General features: G+C 48.2%; 1 protein-coding gene across 1 annotated transcript in view; it reads left to right on the top strand.

The window, feature by feature from the left end:
• GRIN2B (glutamate ionotropic receptor NMDA type subunit 2B) overlaps positions 1–27,539 on the top strand; it is a 388,923-nt gene that overhangs the window by 335,371 nt on the left and 26,013 nt on the right. The window lies entirely within an intron of this gene.

Raw genomic sequence — 27,539 nt, 5'->3', positions numbered from 1 at the left:
GCCTGCAGCACCGGGCTGTGCTTTGGGGTGTCATTAGAGGGCCTCCCCGTGCACCCACACTCGGGGCACCGGCCCACTGTGGTCTTTGCTTTCCTCCCAGAGCTGTTTGCCCGTGGGCTCTCCCTTTGCGGGCACACTCGTGTGTTCCCAGGGTTGAGACGGAGGGCTCCTCTCACCGTGTCCCACTGATTCACTTGATGACTGCCCGTGTGGTGCCGGTGGCTGGGTTGCCCCCATACAGGCTGCAGGCCTCCCTGCTGGCCTGCGCAGTGGAGAGAGGAAGAGGAGTGTCTGCTGGTTGCCGTGGTCTCTGAGTGAGGATGTGCGAAACCCATGCTCAGTACAGGTGACTCTCTAGGTCTGCCAGAATCATGCCTAGATCCCCCAGATCTTTCTGGAGACTCACTTACAGCACATTTCCTACCTCTCCAGTACCTTAAGATTTAGAAAATGTGATTTCCCACCCCTTTTCCCAGGATGAAACTGGGTGATACCAGCAGACGTGTTTAGACTCGATGGTCTTACAGTTAATGGTTTACACGTGGGTCAGCTCTCCCCAGGCTAAACCTTAAACACTTAGCAAATGGTTGGAGACGAATGACAAGGAGAGATACTCTCTTTGAGGGCTCAGGTTACGATTTCTTTGTCTACTCATCACCACACACGAAGAACATTCAAAAGCATAAGGAAGATAAACCAGCTTCTTACGAGAATGAAAAGTAAATACACACACACACACACACACACACACACAGACGAACCCCTCCCCCTTGACCTCTTTATGTTGTCTCTTTCTCTGGTTTGTCTTCCTTTTTACTTTAGTTTTCCTCCCCAGTTTTAAAAGTATCCTGTCCGACTCTTGTATTTCCTTCTTCTTTATTTTTAAGCTTCTTTTTACTTATTTCTTCCAGCTCATGATTTATTATGCATTTATTCATGTATTCATTCATTTATCACTTAATTCATTGTAAGCCTCTCTCCCCCTCATTGTTCCTTTGTCAACATCCTGCCTTCACCATTGCGATCCTCTCAGAAAATCTGGGTTAGACAGCTCCCTTCACCCCTTCAACAACTAGTTTTTGTGCCTGTTTCTGTAAGTCTGTTTCTGCAGTAGAGGGGCCGACAACAGCTGTTTCCCGGGGCCCCATCCTTGGAGGAGGCATAGCTGAGGGAGCCATGCCCGTCTTAGAATGTGAGTGTGGCAGGATCGTGACAGACCATGTCCTCACGTGTGGATCTGTCAGAGGTGTGGACGACCGGGTCCTCGCCTCAGGAAATGGCAGAGGGGTGGCGTATCATGTCCCCATGCAGAGTCTGGCGGGACCATGTGGCTGTGCAGTACATAACATGGTCGAGGGGTGGTGGACCACAGCCCCCTGGGGACTCTGGGCCATTCCGCCCTTATCATGTTGCTTTCTTCCAATGTCTCTGCGGATTGCTTAGGACGCTGTATCTTTCTCTCCTGGGCCCCCTCCCACCTGGCAACAACCGGATGATATTCTACTTGAACTAAGCATAATTGAGATGGAGGGAGATTGTTTTCCCTTCTGTGGTTTTGAAAGAACATACTGTTCTAGGCTGCTTGAACCAGAGAGGCTGGGCACTGTCTGTCCTCCACACCATTCTGGTTATGTTCCCAAAAGTTGGATCCCATTAGTTCTCTGCTTACAGAACTTCAGTGGCTCCATCGCTCATAGAATAAAGACAATTTTTTTTCCAATGTGGCTTTCAGAGCTTTTACAAATGATTCCCAGTGTGCCCCAGCAATTCCGTCTCATCGGTCCATGCATCCATTCTTACATCCTACGTTCTAAGCATCCTTGCCTCATATCCTTCCCAAGGATGCTTCTCTGCATCTGCCTGCGATGTTCCTCTCCTCACGTCTTTACTCCCCAAACTCCCACTGAAACTTAGGACACAGACTAGATGTCACTTTATTTGGAAAGCTTTCTCATCCGGGCTCATGTGGGAAGCTAGCCGTTCTGTCCTCTGTCCTGGCAGTCATTCATACCTGTATTACAACACCTGTCTTCCACATTTACTGTAGTCATCTGCAGACCTGAACCTGGCTATATCTACCTCTGCTTGACCATGGGCTCCACAAAGGCAGTGACCATAACTTGGTTATCATTTTTATAAAAAGTCTGTGGGGAGAGAGGGAGAGAAGGTATATTTCCTTGAGTCTTTTGCATAGAGCAGTGGGCTAAGCATTATAGACAAAGAAAGCAGCAAAGGAACCAGAACCCTTTAACAGCTGTTCAATTTGAAAATGGTTATCTGATACATTTCAGCATTCTGCAAATGACAAAATAGGAAATTGTAAGCATCCTACCAGGAAATGTCAATATAATTTACATAATTATAGAAAACATGTAAGTAACGAATGACATACAACTGCATGTCCGTGTCAGGAACAGTACTATAAATCAGAGATTTTTCTGAAAGTGCACTTAAAATATCAAAATTCTTACTAGTTTTACTTCAAAACACCTAAAGAACACTAAGTCTCAGGAATGACTTTGCATGAGACGAAGTGTATCCTGTGAATTTAGAAAAAGAAAATAATAAAGTCGTCAAAGCAATAACATTGAGAACAGAAATGAGGTGATTTGGAAAATTCTTTTTTCAATGTAATTAAATTTTCATCAAGGAAGGTAACATTTAAAGTGGAGAAGTGTTTCTAAACTCATTTTGACTATCACGGTTGATGTATCTTCTCTGTAACTCAGATCAAACGATAAATATTTTGGAGTGATGATGGGAAGATATTTGTAGTCATTAAACCTATAAATTTTAAGAAATTATCTTCAAATTTATGACAGAAAAATGTTCCCAGAGCGCACTTATGTTAAGGTACAAAGTCAGGCTGTTCAGAGTGAAACTGCCATGAATTCCTATTTGGGGCTCCTTTTGACTGGGCGGCTCATCACATCAGGGAAGTCTGAGTTACTCCACTACATGCTACAACTAAATGTGAGTGCAAGTTCTCACATTTAGCAGCCCTACTGTACATTCTGTCAGCTCCCCCAGTGGGAGGAGGATGTAAGGAAGCTGGTGACATCTTTTTTCTCTTAACAGAGAGCCCACAGTGCTAATTCTTGTGTTCTCAGCTTCCCAGATGGATTTCTCATTTTGCAGTCTGCCCATCACCTTATGGAGGAGAATCAGCTTGGCCAACGAAGGAGGGGCCTTGGGTGCATTAAATATGTTACATATATGTTATATCAGTCATCTTCATGCGGGTATAATTAAGCGCATTCTACCAATCAGGACACCGAGACTCTGCGAAGTTTAGTGATTCCGTAAAGTCACACGTTATCAAGTGACAGAACCAAAGTTTGGGTCCCTGTGTGTTTGGCTCTAAAAATCACTCTGCCAGGATGTGTCCCTTGTGGCCAATCCCAGACAAAGCTGTGACATAGCGGAGGACCAGTACTGACACCCCTGCCCTCTCATTGAATGACCTTGCACTTAACCTAGCCCTTCTCAGGTCAGCGCACTACCGAGCAAGCCTGCTCCTACTACTTCTACCACTGCTAGTAATAATAACAGTTATCAGTATTACTAATACAACTTCAACAATAATATCTCTGCTAACATTTTTCAACTCTCAGGAGCCAGGCACAATGCCAAATACATTACATGGATTATCTTATGTAATGGTGCTTTTAATACCTTCATTTGCAGATGAGGAAATTGAAGCTTGGAGAGGTTAAGTAATTTGCCCTTCTGTTGTTCCCAGTTGGCTCCAGCCCCTGAAGAGTGTGCCACGTGTTCAGATCCCTGGGCTTTTCCCAGTTCATCCCTTCCCTTCCTGACCTTCCATCTACCTTCCCAAAGCTTAACAAGTGAGATGCTTTTCCTCTACTAAAACGTAGCCATCTGATTAAGCCGATCCAAAACAATCAGATAGTATTTTAACATTTGCCCTTTCTTTAAAGAGTTTTTCAGAGGCATTCCTTTAAACAGAAACTGATGGTGATTTTCTGTTCTTGGACAGGCTAAGGGCCCACAGATTGACTGTAGCCTGGGCCTGTTGTGACCCTGAGCTTTAAGGAGGGTGGGAGAGTGGTGGCAGCAGGCGAGAGAAGGGTCAGTTACAGACTCGGGGGGTGAAGGGAGTCTGCAGGGAGGCAGAGACTGCCAAGGTCCCTGGAGGTGGCCGTGTGGCCACTGGGCTCCCACAGGCACCTGGCTGCACCCTGCCTCGCACACACCTACCACCAGTGCGACATAAACGGCGTTATATTTTGCGGTTCTTTTCCTCGAGGCACTCTAGGAACTTTATTCACTTTAAAAATGTCAAAAGGATGCTTATCTAGTTAATGAGGGTGGACATCTTTGCCTGCAACATTGAAGGTGCAACCGGGACGGCCATCGAAAACTGAAATGAGGACCCCGCGGCTCTTCTAGACAATGATTATTCTGAGTTTCTGAGAAGTTCCATAGGGGCTGGAAGTTGCCTCAGGTTCTTTCTGCAGACCGCAGCGTATGACTTCTCGATCAGCATGCAAACAAATGCGTCAGTACACCTGGAAGAACACCAGCCTGGTGATAAGCATGTTTACCCCACAGCTACGCTGGCGTGTGACGTTTGGATGGCATTTGAGCCTGCGTGAGGAAGGGGGCCATGCTCACCACTGTACAGACGGGGCTTCCTGGCTCTGTTAACTTTGCTGAAAGCCAGTGGGAGACAGCTGACTGCAAGCCTGATCTGTCGCACCGGGTCCCGGACCAGAACATCTTGGTCAGATCGTGGAATACTGAGCTACAAATAACCCACTCGGGAAAGCAGCCGGCATGACCATTGTCAGGGGGCTGACAATGAGGCCTGGGCTGGGCCTCCAGGTAGCCGAGCGAAATAAGGGCCTGATTTATAGCACGGAGTCCTCTGGAGCAGTCAGGCATCTGGTCCTGCTGCAACAGCTGGTCACAAGCAGTTCTGGAGGAAGTGACAAGAGAAGAAAACTCCCCAAACCTGGGAGTCTCTGGGGCACAGGACACACATGGGTCGGGGAGGGGACACCTGCCCCTTTGCCTCCCAATTAGCAGAACCCATCTGACAAGATCCATGGACCACTGCCCCAGGGACTGAGCCCCCTCATTCTTGCCAGGGTGGTCTCCATCCAGATGGACCCAGAGCAAAGTGCTGGGGCTTGCACAGCCCCAGGTCTGTTGCTCGGAGTCAGCTGTCACCACTTTTCTGGTTTATTTGAGAATGGGACCCCCACATCCCTCAGCTGGCCCCCTTGAGTTCTACTTCCTGAGTCTGTTCTTGACTTGACTGGCTGCCTCGACTGAGGCCCCCAGTGGAGCTTAGCAGTGGTCACCCTCCCAGTCTGAGGATACAGGTGTCCCAGTGTTAACTGCTGGGCTCCGGAGAGGGCCCCCAGGGTCCTCTTTCTCTGCTGTGTCCCCTTCACAGCATCAGGCGTCACTCTGCCCTTTTCTCCTTGAATGACCACCTGCTTCTGACCTTCTGTGACTTCCCACACAGGATTGCTCACCTCCCACCTCTGCTGTACTGTCAGGGCTTCTCGGGGTTGAATGGTGTTCCCCCAAAAGATTCGTCTACCTCCTAATCCCTGGACCCGTGAATGTTGACCCTATTTGGGAAAAAGATCTTTGCATATGCTATTAAGTTGAAGCTCTCAGGTTTATATCATCATGGATCACTGCTAAGTCCAGTGACAAGTGTCCTCAGCCCCTTGTCCCCTTTAAACCTTGGTGCTTCTCCTATTCACCCCATCTCCTCTGTCAGCCACCTAGCCCCGTCTTTCCAAAGGGGGTATTTCTTCCAGCAGAATCCAATTCAGCTCCTCTTCCAACTAATCTCCTTTGCTTAGAAGAACAGATCTATGTCATGCTGAAGATTTGCAGAGACGTGGTTTAAACCCAGAGGGAGTCTTCTCCATGCTGGTTAATTTTAGGGAGACAATAAAAAGCCTACATGTCACCGTGTGCTCCCTTTTGCTCTGTCCTTGAGTCTGATGACTGTTCGTTTCTCAGAGCATGAAGTGTGTTGTCTGTGTGCTCCTTTCCCGCACAGCCTTCAGCTAGACCTCTGAGCAGGAATGTCATTGTCACAGGGAACTGAGGACATGTTTCTGTAAGATGTATCATTTTCACAACTCTTCTGGGGAAAGTAACACTAATGCACCCCTCTCGTAGTCTGGATTTTGCTGTGTTGTTCAAATCTTGCAAGGAACGAAGCACCGGTGATATTTTTCTCATCAAAGGCAAGCAGGTGTCCTCACTCTTCATGTAGATGAACGTATCTTCCTTGTTACACAGAAATGCACACTCATATCTGCATGTATGTGTGTGCATATGTGTGTACATATATGTATACATATGTTTATCTCAATCCTCCGAAACAACATAAAGATAACAAGATTTGGGTAATGAGGAACTTGACGCTTAACAAAGCTGCATGAGGAATGCAAGTTTCCCATGTGCATAGAACATAAGTTTTCCAAAGTGGATCTGAGAAAGGTTGTCTTTACCTGGAAAAAGAAGCAAGTTTTGTCTCATTCTGCTGGTATCAATGGAACCATCTTTTTGTAAAATGAAACCAAATGAAATGAAGGGAGAAAGAAGGAAGCAAAGAAAAGAAAAAAGAAAAAGAAGCATCAGAACCCAACGTAAGCTCGATCTGCTCTGTATAACTCTTCTTAGAAAGGTGTTCTGGGTAGTGAATATTAGAGTGATGGACGCCTTCCTGGAGCGATAAGATTTTTTTTAATTGCTACGACAAGTTAACATGAAGATGAATTCACACTTTCCCCACCTGGATTGAATTGAGCTGGGCCCCAGATGAAAGCCAGCAATAGACAAAAAACAATTTTATTAACAAAAATCAAAGCATAGAGCACCACGTGTGGTACTCAAGCTTTGGGTGCTCTGGGAGTAGGGGAAAAAAGAGTGAGCACTTCTCCAATCATTAAATTTCTCTCTGTGGCTTCCACGTGGGATATCTCTGGGTCAGGGCATCTCTTCCAGGTTGGGAGGAGTGGTGGCTCTTGGGGCTCCCACCAAGTTCAAATCTATTTCCAGTCAAGTCTCTGGTTCTGAGACAAGGGAGCTGTTGCCTTTGGCTAACTGTTAAAAGGAGTTTCTTCATTCAGAAGTGTATAGACATCGCAGAAAAATAAGAGAGTTCTTCAACATCCTTTTCTCTCTCGTTAAGAACAAAAGAAATTGACACAACATTGTGAAATGACTATACTTCAATAAAAATAAAATAGTAAAATTTTTTAAATTGAAAAAAAGAACAAAAGTTAGAAATAAGTGTTTCAGTACAAGGGGGCTGAGCTTTTACATGCTAACTAATCTTGGCTTGTGGGTTAAGGATTTATTAAGAATGAGTGTTTCACTTCTGGGCAACTAAGTTCAAGTCCTTCGAGACAAATTAATGCAGCCATGAAAATTTATATGGGGCCAAAGTCATCAGGCCTAAAATGAATCAAGTTTTAAAGATGTCAGAATTGTATTCGCAGTGAAAATTGTAATCCGGGCTGGCTCTGGGCTTCTAAGGATGTTTCGGCCTTTCCACCCTCCCAGGGCCCCCTCGCTACAATGATGGTAAGGGTGCATGAGGGTCTCTGTGGACTGGTTGCAGCCTGCTGTATCTGGGAAGTTTTCTGCAAAACTGGGCATGTGCTAGGGCCAAGGGGCTCCTGAGGATGCCTGAGGCTCAGGAAGCCCCACCACTTTATTTACAATTCAGTGTCAGGGTCAAGTTTTCCTTTCCAGCCATGGCCTACTGGCACCATCGCCCCTGACGCTTCCTCTGGTGTTTTAATCCAGTCCTATTTGGGCAGCTCTGGTTCAGAGCGTCAGGGGCACTGACACCAGCCAGTGTGACCCCGAGAGCTGCCCGTGTGGAGGGTCCCCGAGGTGCAGGCAGCTGAGCCTTTCAGGAGGCAGAGTCAGGAGGAGGAAGATCAGGGTCTTGGGTCCTCGCTGTAATCATTACGGGGTTAGTCTGTCCAAGCAGGCCTGTCTGTGGTGGGGATGCAGGAAGGAGTGGCTTCCAGGGAAGCGGTGGGCTAGAGGAAAGGGTTGGTATCAAAGTCACTAGGGGGACCCTTTCAGACTAGATGGGACTCTGTCCATCCGGCTGGAGGTAAAAGCACAGGTGGGAAAGCTGCCACCTGAGCAGGACCCGCCAGGACGCAGGCAGGAAGCAGGAGTGTGAACAGGGTTGTGGCAGTGAACAACTCTGCGGGGAGTTATTGCAGGGCTGCGCCTCCCCCCGCCCCCACCTTTCCCCCGCGTCTCTCAAACCTACGGAAGGGCTTGGAGGGGACCCTTCGGAGAGCTTGGACTTCACCGCCTGCCGTCAGCGTGGGGAAAGATGGCATTTGACTCAAACCTGGGAAGACCGAGGTGACAGGTCTTGGCCAGTGGCCCCGTGGGTGGGTGACTCCCACCGAGGGCAGTCGGCTCTGTGCCCCTCAAGTCCACATTAGGCAGGCCACATGGGCAGGGGGGCCAGTCTGGGCCAGGAGTGCAGGGAGGAGACTGCAAAGGGGGCTGCCCACGGGGCTTCCTGCGCAGGGTGAGGCGGCCGAACCTGGAGGGGTGGCGCCCGATGGAGGGGCCGAAGGGACTGCTGTAGACAACTAGCTGCCGTCAGGGACTGAGACCGGGTTCACACTGAGAGGCCCTCTGGGAGAAGAGTCTGCTTTGCACAGTGGCCTTGTCTAGAGCGCGTCAGTGCCCGGTCCCTGCAGCACCACAAGGGGGGTTCCTGCCTGCCTCTCGGCGCCCCCTCCTCAGCCTTCCACCCCAGGCCCCCCCGGGAGCGGGCAGAACAGCGCAGGCGCAGGTTCCGTACAAGCTGGCTCCGCTGCGGGCTTTATCCCCTGGCCAGCTGACCTTGGCTGGGACTCCTGCGGCCGCGCGTGCCTGCCTCCGCCCTTAGCGCTGAGCGGTCGCGCACTATTTGATGAACGTGTACTATGTGCCTGCTGTTAGGCTCGTCACATCTGTTGCTGCTTTTAATCCTCGTGCCCACCCTTTGAGACAGATGTTATTAACGTCTTTCACTAGGTGAAGAGACTCATTGAAGGATCAAGCAAATTCACTGAAGTCACACAACTAGGAAGTGAGGGTGTCAGGACCTGATCCAGGGAGAGCTGACTCCAAAGCCTGCAGCTGTCCCGTCTCACTGTACGGCTGTAGCCCCACGTCCCCTTTGTGTGGACACAGGAACGAGGGACACGCTGCTAGAGGCGCTGGCCTGAGGCAGCAGAATCCAGTCAAGCCCCTGTCGTGGGGCCGCTCTGGTCTGGCTTCTCAGATTCTCAAGGGGGTGATGAAGGACCCCTGCCAACCTACAGAAGAGTGAGCAGACCACGCTCTGCCCATCTGTGAATGCACAGGAAACTAGAAGAGACTTTTGTTCCCTCGAATCTAGGAATATCCAATGACTCTGTTGCCTTTGGTTCTGATCTCAATAGTCCCTCACACATTTAAGAGCCACTTATTTTTTTAAACATTTTTTTTATTGAGTTATAGTCATTTTACAATGTTGTGTCAGATTCCAGTGTAGAGCACAATTTTTCAGTTATACATGAACATACATATATTCATTGTCACTTTTTTTTTTTTGCTGTGAGCTACCACAAGATCTTGTATGTATTTCCCTGTGCTATACAGTATAATCTTGTTTATCTAGTCTACATTTTGAAATCCCGATCTGTCCCTTCCCACCCCCGTCCCCCTTGGCAACCACAAGTTTGTATTCTATGTCTGAGTCTGTTTCTGTTTTGTATTTATGTTCTGTTCTTTTTTTTTTTTTTAGATTCCACATACGAGCAATCTCATATGGTATTTTTCTTTCTCTTTCTGGCTTATTTCACTTAGAATGACATTCCCCAGGAACATCCACGTTGCTGCAAATGACGTTATGTTGTCGGTTTTTATGGCTGAATAGGATTCCACTGTATAAATATACCACATCTTCTTGATCCAGTCATCTGTTGATGGACATTTAGGCTGTTTCCATGTCTTGGCTATTGTAAATAGCACTGCTATGAACACTGGGGTGCAGGTGTCATTTTGAAGTAGGGTTCCTTCTGGATATATGCCCAGGAGCGGGATTCCTGGGTCGTATGGTAAGTCTATTCCTAGTCTTTTGAGGAATCTCCATACTGTTTTCCACAGTGGCTGCACCAAGCCAGCAGTGTAGGAGGGTTCCCTTTTCTCCACAGCCTCTCCAGCATTTGTAAGAGCCACTTATTTAATAAGGGTTGACTGGGTGAACGAATTGAAGAGACATGGACTGTTGTTGGGCGCCATGTTTCCTCTCTTCTAGGAAATAACCCATGTACATACTTAGTCCAGCCAGAAAAGAAAAGAGGAGAGAATCAGAGAGGAGGAAAGCGCACCCTACCTCCCCCACCATCCTCATCCTAGGAGGAAACCAAAGCAAGATCGGCATTCATTCACTGTTTCTGAAGTACTTGTGGCCAGGAGACCATGAGTGGCTTAAGTCTATAAAGCACCTTGATACTAAGCGTGCTAAATGCTTAATTTCGTGAAACTTCCTCACACATCTCCCAGCTTACCACGAGCACCCCAGCGTGCACTGAGTCAAGTATAAGGCAGTTCCACTTCTTGCAAGAACTGATCGCGGGCAGACCCAGAGACAGCTGGGACTCAGCCTTTTTCGGACCGAGTACAAAAGAGACCTCGAGCTGGGTGTCATCCTGGTACTGAAGAAGGAATGCCGTGATGTCTAGTGACGTCTCCTAGCGGGCTCAAGTACACATTGAACAAGACGGCAAACAGCCCTGCGTTAGGAAGGACGCTGCAGCTGCTGACCTCCCGGGCAGAGGCACTGCTGGGGAAAGGGCCTCTGCTTGCTTCCAGGGGAAGAAATGCACTTGAACACACGCGGTTATCCACTTACGTGCCTTTACATGGCACACCCACCATCACTGCAAACACGCACACACTAGAGGCTGCAGATGCGGCTTGACCAGGTGGACACGCTGAGCAATTTCTGCCTTTTCCTTTTCTCCTTATAAAAGCACGTCCAATTAATTGTGGCCAATTACAGACAAATCCCTTTCTCTCTGCCAATCACGGCTGCCTGAACAGGCAAGAGGCGCTCTCACCTGCTTCATTATGCAAATTGATATTCAAACGCTGAAGAGCAGTGCAGCCTTCAGCACAGCAGTGATTCCAGGTTGCTAATGAGAAGAGGCGGCTGCCAGACTGGTTGCTTTAACCCTCTGGTGCCGAGGGAGGAGGCCGCGAAGGTTCAAGTGGATGTGGAGGCAGAGTTGAGGTCGATGGTGGCTCCCAGAGCACCTGCTACCCTGATGCAAATCAGAAAGTCATCACTAGTTCTGACAAGATTCGGGACAATTTGGGGTCCAAACAGCATAGACAGAATAGCTTAATTCTTTAAACACCCCAGCGATCTGACAACCATAAATACCGTTTCACGGGACATGTGGGCAGCCATTAGCTTGGGGTCAGGTAGTGACCACAGACGTATCAATACTCAGAATACTTGGAGTCAGGGGCAAGCGTGCTCCACCCTGTAAAGTGCACAAAACCGTCAACACGCACACAGAAACTAATGAGCACTAAGGTCTCACATCATGAGATAAATTTATTTGGAAAAGTCCTATATCATTCATTCAGGAACTCCTATCCAGAGGGCAGGAGTGATTTGCTTCCCCAGTCCTCACAGCTGTGAGGACTTACTTCTCTCTTGACGGCCTCACCTTGTCACCTTGCCCCAGCCCTTCAGAGCCTCCTCTTGAGTCGTAATTACCATCTCTCCTCTCAATCCCAAGTCATCGAAAGGAGGCTTTTAACAAAATCATGTAATTGTGGCCCTGGTCCTCTCTGCTGGAGGTGGTCTCGGCGACATGAGTAGGGCTGGGAGGGGTTTGGTGTTGGGAAGCTGGGCAGTTTTCCAGCCCCTCCTCAACAGTGTTCATGATGAGCCCTCAGTTTTCGGTTTGAAGTGTCCAGCACACATCATCCGTTACATCCGTTAACAGCCCGTGTTCCAGGATGAGTCCCTCCGGGTTAGAGATGACCCCGACAAGCGGCCACCCCACCACCACCCCCTCCCCTGGTGGTACCAGCACTCCGTGTGGGCTACTGCATACACATGACAAGGACAGCACGGCGTCCTTACAGCATCTGAGGGACGCGTGGCTCAGCGGGGAAGGAGGCTCCCAGGGCAGTCCGCAAGCGGGCTGGTCGGGCTGTGTGACCGGTACTGTTTTGGAAAGCTTTCTTGTGCTTATACTTACAGTTTGAACATTTATGTAAAAAAACCAAAAAATTTAAACTGCTTCTTAAATGCAGATATCTTGGAGACGTTGAGTAATAGTTTAATCACACATCAGTGAGACTTTTTCTTTAGATTGTCTCTCTCTTGACTCCTAGATGTGATTCCTTCAGACCGAAAAAAAACAGGGCTTTTGATTTTGTGGACGTGGATCATGTAGGAAAATAGGGACTGTCAGGTTTGGATGCCCTGGAGGGGAGCTTAGAAAAGCAGCGGAGTGCAGGAAGTGGGGTCTGCATATAGAAAGGGGAGTGCGAGGGCCAGCCCTGACCCCGTCACCATCTCCTGCCCCTCCACACCCCCAGGGGCCCCGCTCCACCCTCCTACAACAGCCAGAAGCCACCTCTGTCACCACCCGCCCCAGCAGAATCATTGATCAGTTGCCCGTTTCCTTCACTGCACTGTAGGCTCCTTGAGGCAACAGACGTGCTTTCAGTAACTCTGTCTATTCAGCTCCTGGGCTCCTGCCTGGTGCAGCATAGAAGGGTGTTAAGTGAATGAATGTTCCCAGAACAGAAGCTAATAATATTAACACTAAAATTCTGCTCTCTTATGGATGAAATTGCCTTTAATGAGCTAACCATTTACAGTATTCTTTCTCTGGGGAAATGTATTTCAGTTTTTGAACAGCTGACTTCTAAATGAACTATTGAGGACAATGTGTTCATAGGTTGGAGCCTGCCTATTAAAAAAATTGCATTTCTAAGTCCCCAAATAAATCAATCCTTGTATTACGTGTTCCTGTGCAGCGTTGGCTACCACGGCTGTCATCTGTGGTGGGCGCTCCAGAAAACCACATCAGCGGTCACGGTCTCAGAGTGGGCTAGACGCTCTGCATTCTTTGTCTCCTTTACCTCTCCTCCCGGGCCTTTTGAGCAAATGCTCCCTCTGCTTTACAGAAGGGAAAACTTAAGACTTGGCCACTGGGAAGTATGTGATGTGGCTGCATTCCTAAACCCCTCTGGCACCTCAGTTTCCTCATCATAAAAGGATACAAATGTTACCTACACTATAGCTGTTGTGATGATTAAAGACTTAAAAAACTGTATACTTATAATACCTGTGGAGTGCTCAGACAAGTGCCCCCACGCATGCTAATCCCTCAGTAAATGTTAGGACTCGGATCCTATGACAGACCCAGGGTTTGTGCCTAAATCCATCTCACAAAGCCCATGCTGTTTCCAGTAAATGATTAACATGTGCCTGGAAAGCCACGGACAAACTGCTCCAAATCCACCCTAGCCCCACCGCGTGGTCCCGCCTCCCCCCTCCCCGCTCCCGCCTCCACCCTCCCACCTCCCTGCATGTGCCTATTTCAGCGAGATTCAGAGGCGGGGTGGGGAGGACCAGGACCAAGTCAGGGCTGGAAAGGGTGCAGGGGAGGCTGGAGGAGTCACTCTGTAGCACTTAAACTCACTGGAAGTAGCTCTGGAGCCAGAGGTGCCTGGGAGGAGGGTATCCGCCACGGGCAGCAGGTGCCCGGGACCTGGGTCTTTTGAGAGAGAGCACTGAGCATCCTTCTGGGGGCAGAGTAAGAGCTCCGTGGACGTTTCTAAATCCATGTCTGTCACCCACTGCTGTGATAGGAAACAATTACTTCAAATATCATTTCACTGGGCAAGCAGGCCCCACTCCAAACAGTTTCTTACAGGAGTGCACAGATTACAGACCTGGGTGCCTCTTACAGCCTTCCTGCTTGCCTGGTCTGTATTGCCCAAGAGTTGTCTCTTCCTTCAGACTCTCAGAAGAAGTAGACCCAACTGCTTCTACCTCAGGGTCTCTTACAGACGTAGAAAAGGGCTTTAACTGCTTGGCGAATTGTTGATGAGACCGAGAGTTTATAACATTCCTATGTTTATCGTCAATCCCCATCTTTACTAGTTCATTTAGCAGTAGAAATTATGTACTTGCTGTCATAAGTAGTTGCTAGTCTACCCTAGTTCGTCTGCTAATGAAGGAAATATTGGCGCTTCCCAATGACCCCTTGCCATTCCAAAAATTCCCAGAATGGCAAGTTAGATGTGGGCTTGGGAGAGCCTGAGACCTAGCGGTTTCGGTCCCTGAAGCGCCTCTTCTCAGTTCCCAACCCAGGGAGCTCTCTTCCCATTTTCCACAGCATTTAGGCTCTCCGCTGGCCAGCAGACACTGCACACGTGCGGATTAGCGCGCCTCCCCCTGCATGTCTCTGTGATGCAGCCCTGGTGCAGTGGTGTCCTCTAAGTAATCAGTTTCATTGCTTTTTGGTCACACTACCTGCTCTTCATTTCTTCACTCAGCAGATAGACCCTAAATAGCTGCCACAAGCCGGGGGCTGGGACACGGGGTGGGAGGATCAGGACAGCTGTGTGCCAGCGTGCTCTCGCTCAGCTTGCTGTAGCGCCGAGCCCAGAACCCAGTTGTGCTTCTTTGTCTCGAGGGCGAGTCTCTCCCGAAACCCCTCCCACCCTTTGTAAGCCCCTCCTGATTCTGCCTTCTGTCCGAATCCTGCCCCTTTCCACAGTTCTTTGGATTAACTAAGGCCTCTGTTATATCATCTGCCTGGCTTTTTGTTTAAGTTTTTCTGTTCTCTGCACTTAGCATAATACCTAGTGCCTAATAGCAATTAATTCAACAAGTATTTCTTGGATGATGATCAGTTACCCTGTGAGTAGGATTGCCAGATTTATTAAATAAAAATACAGGGCACTTACTTATATTTGAGTTCCTGATAAACAGCGAATATGAGTTGAGTATAAGTGTGTCCCCAAATTTCATGGAAAGCCTACCTGTGCGGTGTGTGACACGTGCTTAAACAGTCGCAGGCTGATCGTCCAGTGAAGGCGACAGACACTCAAAACATCAGATGGCAAGTACAGTGGCAGGAGTTTCCTTGGGTGTCCTTTCAAGGTTAAGTAAACCCATCTTTTAACTTTCACCAGAAGACTTGCTCCGCTCACCTTTAGTCATTTTCTGAACCTTCTCGAATTTCACTTGTGAGTTATAGGAGAGAGAACGGTGATCATAAAGCCCTCCCACTGGTGCATCACGGGGCCTGACCACCTGCCACATTTCTCTTTAGCTTCCCATCACAGGCTCCCTATTTAAATAGCAGCACTGCATTGTCAGTTCATGCCGCTTGTGATCCACTAGGGCTCCGCAATCTTTTTTGATCATGCCTTGGCAAAGCCAGTTCCCGCCCCTTCTTACTCTAGGGCAGTGTGGTTTTACAGTCTCTAAGGGTTACTTTGCACAGTTCCTAATTGAACTTCATCCTTTGAATATCCTCTTTCCTCATGCCAGACTTATTATTTTGATGTTTAATTCTATTTCCAAATGGCCAGCCATTCAATCCAGTTTAGTGTCGTAGCAGATTTAAGGAGTAAGTTTTCCATTCCATCATCTGAGTGATAAAAGAAAATGAGACATTTCCGTGTGCATTTTGTAAGTTACCCCTACACTCCCAGCTCAAGTGATCCTGCCCACCCTTCACCAGGTGTCCCACCTGCCCAGTCATAGGAGCCTCTTTTCTAATAAAGAGAAACGTGTTTCCTTACAGTTTACTTTGGCATTGGCTAAAGACTTTTCCCCATTCTGCTAACTGGCTCCTGGTTTGAAATTTATGGAATAATTTTAAAGGAGGCTAGCTTCTTTGTAAACTATTGACAAAGCGAACACATGTGCTTGGAACCATTAAAAGGACCCAGTGGGCTGGTGTCTTAAAAGAATCATCATGGAGCTTGATAAGGAGAATTTAAATACCTTCCTACTAAGCAGCTGAGACAGCACCCCATTAGCGCACATATTTACCTCTAATTACGTCCACTCAGACGAGGATTTAAAAAACATAAGGGTGAAATGGACTCATCTAGGTTATTCTCCCAAATATGTGCTGCAAATTCATAAGCAAGCTGTCCTGCTAGTAACTGTATCCCTTCATTTGCTTATTCTAGAAAAAGTCTCTTCTCCAAGCCTGAGATGAAACACACCGTGGATTTCATTTTAAGTGGAAAAATCAATTTTAATATGTTTATCTGATGCAAACTTGAAGTTGTTCCTCCGAGAATTCACATCAGACCAAGCTAGTGAGTCTAGGCTCAAAGAGGAAGGCACTTACAGGAGGTATGTTATTAGAGACACGTGTTTACAGGGAACAGTGACGTGTGTCCCTAAAAGACAGTCTAAGCACAGGCCACCAGTTAAGCAACTGATCTAAAATCTGGAAGAGGCTCTAAAATAGGCTTATACCCCGCTGTCTGTTTTTCTTTTTTCCCATTAATGGAGATCATGTTATATGGCGTGACATGCTAATATTCATTATATTTACAATGTTTATTTGTCTCTCTCTCTACTAGACTGTAACCTCCGTGGGGGCAAGAATTTTTGTCCATGTTTATCAAGGGATCCATGATAACCATAATACAGTCTGGCAAATATAGGGGCTCAACTATTTGTTGAAGGATGACTTCATGAATCATTTAGTCAAAGAATGAATGAGAAGACAGTTGTATAATTCATATAGTTTTCAAAGCCCAGGCCAATACTTCTCTTTCTTTATTAGCCGTCTGAATTTGAGGAACAGTGGGAGGCAGTTTCATCACTGATGGAGGGGGAGGGAGGGTAACATGCACAGAAAAGAGTGGACATTTATAGTCTCAGGGTTTGCTCCTCTTGTGATTTCTCCTGTCAAACCATCTAAATCAAGCAGGTGTAGAAGAAGAATACTGAATAATGCTACTGTTGTGGCTCGTCAGATCTTAAATTATAAAGTTATTTCAGGACGTAGTTGGCAAGATACGTCTTCTCTTCGAGGCCCCTGACTGCTCCGCATCTCACACGTGAGCAGAGTATGGCAGGCCCCCCACGTCCCCAGGTGCTCACCACGTCTGGATTGTTCTCTGGATGTGAGACCTCAGCGTCTCAATCCGCCAGGTGTTCACTGAGCACTTTCTCTTTTCCTATTCCCTCACTTAACAAGAGGTAGCCAACCCTGAAATAACCAGAACACTGCCACCTTCCACTTTTAGAAGGGAAAAGAGGTAAATGAGGACACAACAAACTTATATAAAGGAATTATTAAAAGTAAAAACGGGGGTGGGGATAGAGCTCAGTGGTAGAGCTCATGCTTAGCATGTACAGGGTCCTGGGTTCAATCCCCAGCACCTCCATCAAAAATAAAAATAAAGTGCTGAATGAAAATCAAGTCTGTCAATCAGAACTACATACCTATTGAAAATATTCTAAAAAATAAAAGTGAAATAAAGGTATTTTTTAAAAAGTAAAAACAATTTCTAAGATTTTCCTGGAATCAATACACATTAAACAATCTCTTAAACCATCTTTGATCTTTCATGTCTAAATTCCTGTGTAGCGCCCATATCCCAGCATCATGATGCATAGCAGGTGCTCACTGACTGTGTCTGATGAAGGGTAACCCTAAAGGGGACTGTGACTTGCCGTAGTTTAGAATGATTTTCAACAAAAGAGTTAAGAGTGAGAGGGCTTTGGGCCTTAACCTTCAGTCAGCTGGAAAAATTAAATCCATTCCTCTCCTGATGTGGTTATTGATCTTTCACTTGCGTGGCAGTCACCTTATAACAATGACGTTAGTGTTGTAAGTGGAGGCCCATTAAGGACGATGGAGGCACATTGGACTCTCATTACCCCCAAAGGACCCTGGTGTGGAGGCAGCCCCCTTCCCTTGCCGTTGACTCTAGCGCAATGCCTGGTGCTGAGTGAGCGCTCAATACCTGTGTGGTGATGGGATAAAAGAGGGGATGGAGGGGACAGGAACAGGGAATGGCCGGTGTGGCCCTGGACAGATCGTGAGCTGCCTGGGCCTCTGCTGCCTGCTGTGTCCCAGTGAGGAAGTAGCTCAGGCAGCATTTCTCAAACTTGGTTTCACAGCCCACGAGTATCCCAGGAGATATGATGGGTTTTCCTTTTTAAAAAAATCCATGGCAGAATGTGTTCAGGAAGATGCTGTGTCCAGGTTAAAAAGTTCCTTTACCAAGGACTCTTCGGTGCCCTCTGCTGTGCGGGTCCCTGGTGAACCCAGAGGGACGCGGTGTGTGCAGTGGGGTCGCTCAGGCTCCCTCCCAGCACTGACATTCTGCAGACTGGAGTGTCCCCTACTCAGGGCTGACAGTATTGACCAAAACGAGAAGTTCCACTGTGCTGTAAATGGGTCACACTGTGATCGTGTGCACATGCTGGCACTTCCATCCCTTGGTTTGGAATTGACCGATCTGATCGATTGCCTGGAAAGCCGAGGTGTGCCTGTCCCCCTGACGTGCCTCTCCCGGGATCCTCACTCACCCTCGGCCCTGCCTGGCACAGACCTTTGGCTGTCCTCGCCCGCCCCCAGCTTTATGACTCTGAGCTCTTTTCACTGTGATAGGAACCTCAGGTTATCATGCTAACCCCTGGAGCACCCCTAAATTCCTCGGAGCATCTTGCACATGGAAATCCTGCTAATAACCCTCAGCAGTTTCCCCAAAACTGTAGATGAGTTGCTGGGGCTTCACGTGAAACTGGAATCCCAGTTTCCATGGTGAATACATCTGTCCCGTTTACTGAAAATCTTCTTTAAAGGTCATGTCTCTTTGCTAGACCCGCAACTTTTATGAGATATCTGCAACAGTCCCACCTTGTCGTGCTTCTGTCTGAGAGGGGCCTGAGCGGCCGGCAGTAACGCGCCTTTGTAACAGCCTCGCGCGGGGGTAGGTTGAGAGGGAGCATGACTTGAGGATTAAGCACAAATAAATACCTTAGTCCTTACGCCTCTGTTTCACTTCATCCCCATGTTTTCATAACCATCTCCAACTCTTGTGACATTTTTGGTGCCAAAGAAATACTCATACGCATTGTCAAGTCCTAAATTCCACAAGTTCTTGTGGGAACTCAGATCGGATATATTTTTTGAAGGGAAAATGGAGACGGGGCCAGGAAAAATGTCCTCAGCCGGCATGAGGATGTATTAACTCCTTATTCACCAGGGATGCAAGACAGCGCTGGAGCTGAGAAACAGGCGTTCTCCTCTGTGCTGCCTGATAAATGCATTCACCAGTAAGGCGGGTACTTAGAGTGATTTTTTGAAGTATAATAAATACACGTGCATTTGTGCTATTCAGTTCATTCCCTCATTTAGTCATTCACTCACTCATTCATTCATTCATTCATTCATATTGAGAGTCTACTAAGGGCCAGGTACTGTCCAGGCACCGGAGAGAGTAGTGATCAAAACAGACAGAAACCCTGTCCTTCGTTTCACTTGTATTCTAAAGGGGCGAGGGGCAGGGGCAGAAAATAAAATTAAAAGGCAATTATATGCAGTCTCAAAAGGTGTGCACTGCTACAGGGAAAACTGAAGCAGAGGAGGGAGAAGGTGTTGGCAGAGGAGTTGCAATTTTAAATTGAGTGGTCAGGGAAGGGTTCAGTGAGAAGACATGTGTGACCTGAAGTTAGTGAGGGAGCGATGGATGTCGGGGGCCCTCCGGGCAGAGAGCAGAGCAGGCTAAGGCAGGAGCTGGCCTGGCGTGTTCCAGGAGCTTCCGGGAGGCCAGGGTGGCTATGAGGGGCCGGCGAGGGGAGGGATGGGAGAGGAGGTGGTGGGGATGAGGCTGCCTCTGCCACTTCCTCTCCTTCGTTCTTCTAAACATACGGGCAGACTTGGGTTCCGTCAAGGCTCCCACTTTGGTGTCTATACCTCCCGTTATTTTCCCCTGAAAGCAGGCCAGACCCCCAGTCGTTTCCCGGTAAACACCTGCTCCAGCCTCTGTGTTTTCCGAGCTGTGTCGGTCTAGCTGCCTAGTGGTCCCTCCGCGGCGGGGAGCACGTGGCCACTTCCTAGCCTGACTCGCGGCAGCTCTGCCGCACAGCCATCCACAAGCAGAGCCCTACGTCGCGGTCCCTCTGCAACTCTGCTCGACTTCCTCTTGCCCTGAGTGCCCTCCCCACACCTCTGACGGTATAAATCTCAGCCCGTCTGTAGGAGTCAGCTCCCTTTCTACTTCCTCCCTGTAGCCTCCTCATCCCTGTCCTCTTGTGATGTTCTCTGCGCCTGTCCACCTCCATGGTCCTTACTGCCCTTGCGTCCCTTTTGGAACTTGGCTTATTCATTTAGTCACTGGATTTTTCGTTGCTGTGTATTTGCGGAGCACTTGTTCTGTGTATATAGAACTCTATGATGTGTTTCACAGCTAACACCGTGCATTAACTCCTGGATTGGAGATCTTGCTGTGCTAGTTTCTAGCTATACGGCCTCATTCAAATTACTTACCTCTCTGGGCATCAGTCTCCATGTCTGTTACATGAGGATAATAATACCTACCTCACAGGGTTGATTGAAAGGTTAGTGAGTTACCATATGTAAATCGGGTGGTGTATTAACATAGATGGGTCCGTCATTACCTTTTCAGTATTATTTCCAGCTGAACTGTAATGTGGCAATTGTGTCTATTGCCCCATTTCACTTCAGATCCTCATTGCAGAGCTTAGTGACTCATGCGTGGATTATACCCATTAAGCGTGTGTCGATGATGATACTTACGGCCAGACACCTAAGACTTCAGGGTACAGGTGTGGCCTGGTGAAGTGAATCTGGGGAGACACCCGTCTGCTCTGCTCAACTAGCTCAGGGACCAACCCTCAGCCAGCTAATGTGAACTCTCATGCTGTTATCTAAGCTTATGAAATAGCTTAGGCAATATTTATTCAAGCTTATATATCCAAATTTTGCAAAATACAAAAGAAATGACTGTGTTACTATGAGGAAAACTGATCATTAACTAAATTCTAGAAATCCTCTAAAGAACAGGGTGTTATATTTTCCACCAGCTCTTGTTTTGGCCACAGCAGGAGGGTGGTGATGACAGGAGAGTGAGTTCCTTCCCCTCCATCACCCCCCCACCTCGAGCCTCTCACAGGAGCCCCAGCTCCATGCTGAGCTCAGAGAGGCAAGGGGCTCCTTCCCCAGATGCACAGCATCCAGAGTTGGGAAGACGTACTTACCAGGCTTCTCACATCCAGATGCAGGCTTCCTCACACACAAACATAGGTGTGTTTGCCACTGTGGACAACCACAGCACTAATATTAATATTCAGAGGAAAAGAGCAGAAATGACTGAATATGGAGTGCTGACTGTATGCTAACTCACTTCCTGGGAGTAGCAAAATGGCAGGTTCTCCAGGGGCCCAGGAAGAGCACTGAGGTCATTTTGGCACTTTCATTATATACCTGTATCTTCTAATACCCGTATACCTGTGTCTTCTAACTACCTTCTATAGCATTCTTGTTATCACCATTCAGTCATCTACCTACTCTGCATGAATTTGAACAATATTCTCTCCAATGGATAATGTATAATGAAATGTAAAAATATTTTTTTCCTCCCATCTCCTTCCCAGATTATAACTCTCAAGAAGGTGACAGCTCTGACTTTCTAATCCATCACTGTATCCACAGTCACATTGTCCCTTGGTGTGGTCCTGGGTGGCCTCCCTGGGCCCCCATGTCTGAAATGGAGGATTTGTGATGAGATGCTGTTCCTTATTTCTCCTCTTAGAACATTGTCGAAATTCAGTTGCAAAGCTGAGTGCTTTGTTTATTAAGTGGTTCAGTTAATAAACAGTGAAGCTCGGATTTGAATTTAGATCTTTTGAGCCCGTAACCCGGGTGCGTACTTGTGTTCTGTCATTGCAGCGCCGTTTCAGTGTAAGCACAGATGCCCACCTTTCCCATCCCCAGCACTTTGTGAGTGAAGAAGGGCATACCTTCAGAAAGTCTAGTCTGTTGTCATCTGACCCTCCTCCCTCTTTGGGCAGACAAAAGATCCTGGGTGGTGGCGGGAGAGGCCAGAGCTGCTTTCCCCAGGCCCTCCTCCCATCTTCAGATGTTGGTCAGTCTGAAGTCTCACACCCCTACCTACTCCATCCTATTTAGGCTGTAATATATTATCATAGGAAGAACGAATATCAGGCAGAATAATAAGATAATAATAGTTGATGTACTTACTTTATAGTCCATGGGAAAATTGGACAAATCAAAAGAGAAGAAATGCAAAAAGAGATGGACTTGGGGGCGGGGAGTGGCTCCTGTGAGCCAGCACTCCCAGTCCTGGGTGTTTACCTGAAAGAAATGAAAATCTATGTTCACACAAAAGCCTGTCCGTGAATGTTACAGCTGCTCTATTTGTAATTACCCTACAACTGAAAGTAACATAAGTGTCCTTCCGTGGGTGACTGGATAAAGAAACCGATACAGCCATACAGTGGAACTCTACTCAGCAATAAAAAGAAATGACCTGCAGACGCACGCAGCAGCACGGATGAACCTCAGGGGCACTGTGAGAATTGAAAAACCCACCTCAAAAGATTGCCTACTGGCTAATTCCATTTATGTGACACTCCGGAAAAGACCAACTGTCAGGACAGAGGACAGATCAGTGGTCGCCAGAGGTTAAAGGCAGGGGGAGGGTGAAGACTGTAGAGGAGGAACAGAAGGGGGTCGCTGGGAGATGGAATTGTTCTGGGTCCCGACCGTGCTGGTGACGACTAGATTCTATACATGGTTAAAATTCACTGAATGAGTGGGAAGTATCGTTTAATAGGTACGGAGTCTCAGCTGGGGACGATGAGAAAGCCCTGGAGATGGGTGATGTGATGGGTGCACAGCAGCATGAGGGTACTTAATGCCGCAGCACTGTACACTTAGAAATATTTAAAATGATACATTTTATGTCTGTTTTACCACAACTTAAATGAATGATTGGACAAACAGGCTAACAAAATTCATAGAACTGTACTTAAAAATAATAGAAGTGACAGGCAGAACAGCACTGTGAAGCCGAGGGCACCGAAGGTAATAACCGACCCGGGCGGGTGTGGGTAGGTGCGGGGGTCCCTGCGGAATCCCTAAGTTCTGCCCCCGCCCGGCTCTCAGCGGGCCGCCCAGAAGCCGCCCCTACAGCCTAAGCCTTCCCCCCTTTTCTCTTGGGGGCCCCAGAGGGCAGAGCGGCATTTGGGCATTGATTCTCTCTGCGATTCAAATGTGAAAGTAGGAGTCATGGAATGAATATTTATGTGTGGGATTGTCGGGCTTTGAAGACAAAAGCCCCCCCGATTCCGTGTCTCCCGCGGGCGGACCCCGCAAGCAGGACGCACGGCCTCGGTCTCCGCAAGGTCGCGCTGCCGGCTGGCCCTGGTCCGCACGAGCTGAGGGAGAAGAGCCGGCCTTCCGGGAGCCAGCAGCCCCGAAGGCGCCTCCTGCCGCCGCTGCGCTCGAGTACAGCCGCTTTCATTCGCGTGCCATCGGTCACAAGAATTAACTTAAATCCGCTCGGTCGGGCTGTGTCTGGGTGTCAGCACACAAGCCTGGACGCCGTCAACATTTAGGAGGGTTTTGGCTTGCTTTCCAGAGCCTGCTCTTTCTCCCAGCATCACGGCCTCAGAGACTTCTCCGCGGGTGTCCGTGTCCTCATTGTGCAAACGCAGCATTGTTGGAGGAGGAGTCTTAGAGCGGAGGGTCCTTGTAAAATGAAGGGCCGTTCACCCCCCACCTCCACCCTTCCAAATCCAACCCGGCCTCCCTGCCAGCTTAAATCCAGCCTCCTTCTAGAAGCCATCCAGGAAGCCAGGCTGGCTGCAGCCTCTCCCCTTTGGCACGTCGGTGGCACTGGTGTATACCTCGTGGTCTTGATTTTATCGAGTTGTGCACCTGCCATTGTTCACGTTCTTGGAAGGTAGGGAAGTATCTGGTGTCGCTTCTGCCCCTCCTTGTTGCCCCGGGTGCCAGCCCGTCATCCGGGCGCAGCTCCTCCTCCTCCTGTCTACCTTGTTCCTTCCAACCTCCTCTTCATGCTGACCCCTCGGGGCTCTAACACAGTCTTGCCCCTCTGCCAGAATTCTTCCTTTGCTTCTGATAATGATGATCATGACAGTAACAGTTATGACAATGGTAGTAATAACACCTAGCACGGTGTGTGTAACACGTGCCAGGCACTGGCTAACACCTTGCCCAGGTTGACTAGTTGAATACTAAGAAGCCTGGTGAGGTAGGTATCCTTATAAGCCCCCATTGTACAAATGTGGAAACTGGGGCACAGAGAAGTTAAGTGAGTTGCTCCAGGTCACACAGCTCTCAAGAGGCAGAGCTGGGATCTGAGCTCAGGCAATTTGGCTCCAGAGGCTCTGCTCTTTCTTTTCCCTTAGAGCATAAACCCTGAACTCCTTGGTGCAGAACTCAGCTCCCTCTGTGACCCGGGCCCTGCCTCCCTCCTCAGCCCTGTTACCCCAGTTAGCGCAGCCGCACCTGCCAGGCTCTGGCCGTGACCAACTGCTCGTGCTCGCCGGTCCTGCCCAGCCGCTCTTACTGTCCTGTGCCTTTGCACAAACTGTTGTCTCTATCTGGAAACCCCTTTGCTCCACTCATCCTAATAGGAAACTCTTCCTTCAACTCCTCACCCCCAAGCTGCAGCGTCCGTAATGCTGTTTAGGACCCCGCCCTCTGCCCCTGGCTCCACTGCCACGTGGGCACACTGCACCCACACCCCCAGCCACACCAAGTTTGCCTCCTTGGCAGGCCTTTGCTGTTCCCTGGACCTGATAAATGTTCCCCTGATCTTTGCCAGGTTCCTTCTCGTCATCCAGCAATTTGTTCAGGTGCCACCTTCTCAGAGAGGCCTTCTCAGTACAGCCGGTCTAAACTTGTTCTCCTGCCAGTCACTCTTTATCCTAGATAATAGCTGTTTCAATTTCCCCAGAGCCCTTCATTTTCACTATTTGAAATCATCCATGTGCCAGTTATCACTTGCTGCACAGCTACCTACCCCAGCACCTAGTGGCTTAAAGTGAGAGCCATTTCATTATATCTCTCTAGTTTGTGGGTCAGATATGTGGGCAGGGTTGCCTGGTGCCCTGGCTGGAGTGGGTGCCAGGCCAGACTCAGCTGGGACTGCAGGCAGAGGCACATGGAGGCCGCAGGTGGGAGGACTTTTTAGAGTGGACTGTTCCCCTGGGAGCGAGGTTGGACGAGGCCCAGGTGGAAACTGCAAGTCTCCTTATAGCCTAGCCTCGCAAGTCCCAGAATGTTACTTCTGCTCATCCTATTAGTCAAGCAAGTCACAAGGCCAGGCCAGAATCGTGGGGGGGATCGCAGACCTCACGTCTTATGCAAGGACTGGCAAAGAAATTGTGACTGTACATTAGGGCACTACAGAAAAACAAAAAAACAAAAAACAAAAAAAAAAACCCAGCTCATAATCTGCATCCCTCTTCTTTACAATGTGAACTCCTTGAAGGCAGGTTCTTCTGTAACACTGATCCCTCACACCCGGAATATCAGTTTACACGTGATGGATGCCTATAAATACGTGCCGATGTCTGTATGAATGAAGCAATAAATGAATGAGCAAATGAATGAATGAACAAGTAAAGGAATGAAAAATTGAATGTTTATCTCTCTGACTTTCTGACATGTGTAAATTAACGTCTTCATCGTTGCATCTTCAGTTCCCAGTACAGTCCTCTGCACTAATTGATGCTCAGCAAATATTCGTCAGATGAATGGATGCATTTTAACCATTATCCTTGAAGGAGATCATGTAACTTAGTCCCAGCACATACATAGGTGTTGAACATGAGTGGCTTCTGTCAATAAGTTAATAACTCCTTACACATAGCAGAATCCGTTTATATATTTGTTTAATAAATAAAGTAAAATGGACCAGATCCCCACTTCCCCGGCGTCTTCCCCTTTCCCTTTCTGTCTGCAGCAGGCCATGTGAGAGGCTCTCTACTGGGAAGGCGCCGCCAGCACAGCCCCAGGGCCCCCTGGTCCCATCGTGGGGAGGCAGGAGCAGGGCCTTTCCCCCTGGCCTCCCACACGCTGCTCCTTGCCTGGGTGCTAAGACCAATTCACTTTGAGGTCATTAAGACAGGAGCTGAGGTGATGATCTGAGCAGCTCTGAAGGCTCAATTCTGCTTCCCCACGGCCCTCCAGGAGGATCAAGTGAGATTACAGTTCTCTTAAATCCTGGCACCGTTTTGCCCTGTGCAGGAGCGGCTTGCTGTGATGGCCCGAAGGCCCATGTAGGATCCCGAGGGGGAGTCTGAGTTAGCATGGGATATTCCAGGACGGGAAGGGCACTCCCTCCAGGCGGCCCCACTTACAGCGCGTGGCTCTGTCCCCGGGGAGCAGGAGGAGGACCAGGCAGCTGATGCTGAGCCGCGGTGGGAAGGCTCAGCTCCCAGGGGTCAAGCCTTGGCTCATCCTCCTCCGACACCACATGGCCTTGAACAGCCTACTTGGTCTCTTCAGGGTTTCAGTTTCCTCATCTGTGAAATGGGACTGACCTTCAAAGTTCCTTCCTTTCTTTGTTTCTATTTTCCTATCTGTGGTTTTTTATAATCCCATCTGGATAACTCTGGAAAAAGATGATGAGGAAGGTCTATAATGACCAACGGTAACTAAGGAATGTCAGATAAAATTCCCTATTTTAAGATCAGATGGATCTTTTTAATCCAGTGCTGGTCTCCTTCGTGTATTGTTTTTTTTTTTTTTTTCCATTATTTAAAAAAAATACTGTTTCTCAGGGTCATCCCTGTTCTAAGGGTTTTAGGGGCCCCGGTTCTCGACAGTACTAAATGTTCTTCCTTCCCCCAACCCCAGAGAGCACTGACTGCCATTCAGGTTAAACAAGTGCCGTGTAACGCCTCCCGGCTCGGGGCAGGTTTTATCACAGGGCATTTATTGGAACCGTCAAGGTGATATTTGCAAGATTATCTTTTCCTTCTTCCTCGCAGGCTTCACTAAACACAGTTCTCTATGGCCATGAATTTTAGGTAAAATTCAAATTCCAATGACAGTTTTTTTAAAAGCTAGGTTTTATTTCAGCTTCATCAAGCTGGGACAAGAATTTTCCAAGGAAAAGGCAGGCTCGCTTCTGCTTCTGCTTTGGCTGATTCTGGGGTGATGCCCTCACCTTTTCGGTCCCCAGACTGGCCAAGTGTAAGGAACAAGAGTTTTCCATCTTAGGGAACATTGTCTAACAGAGGACAGTTTCAGATATTAGAACTTCATCCTCGTGGAAGGAGTTAATCATTTTGAGACTCAACCGGGTGCCAGATACTGTGTTGAGTAATCCTAGATATTATCTTAATATTAATTAAAAATACTACTTTCAGAAAATGGGGCTCCGTGAATTTAGATAACTTGCCCATATTCACACAGTTGGTCAAG

This window comes from Camelus bactrianus, chromosome 34 (genome assembly GCF_048773025.1).
Source record: "Camelus bactrianus isolate YW-2024 breed Bactrian camel chromosome 34, ASM4877302v1, whole genome shotgun sequence".
Lineage (NCBI taxonomy): Eukaryota > Metazoa > Chordata > Mammalia > Artiodactyla > Camelidae > Camelus > Camelus bactrianus.
The sequence above is the reverse complement of the archived record's forward strand: the minus strand, read 5'-3'. Positions and strand labels throughout refer to the sequence as shown.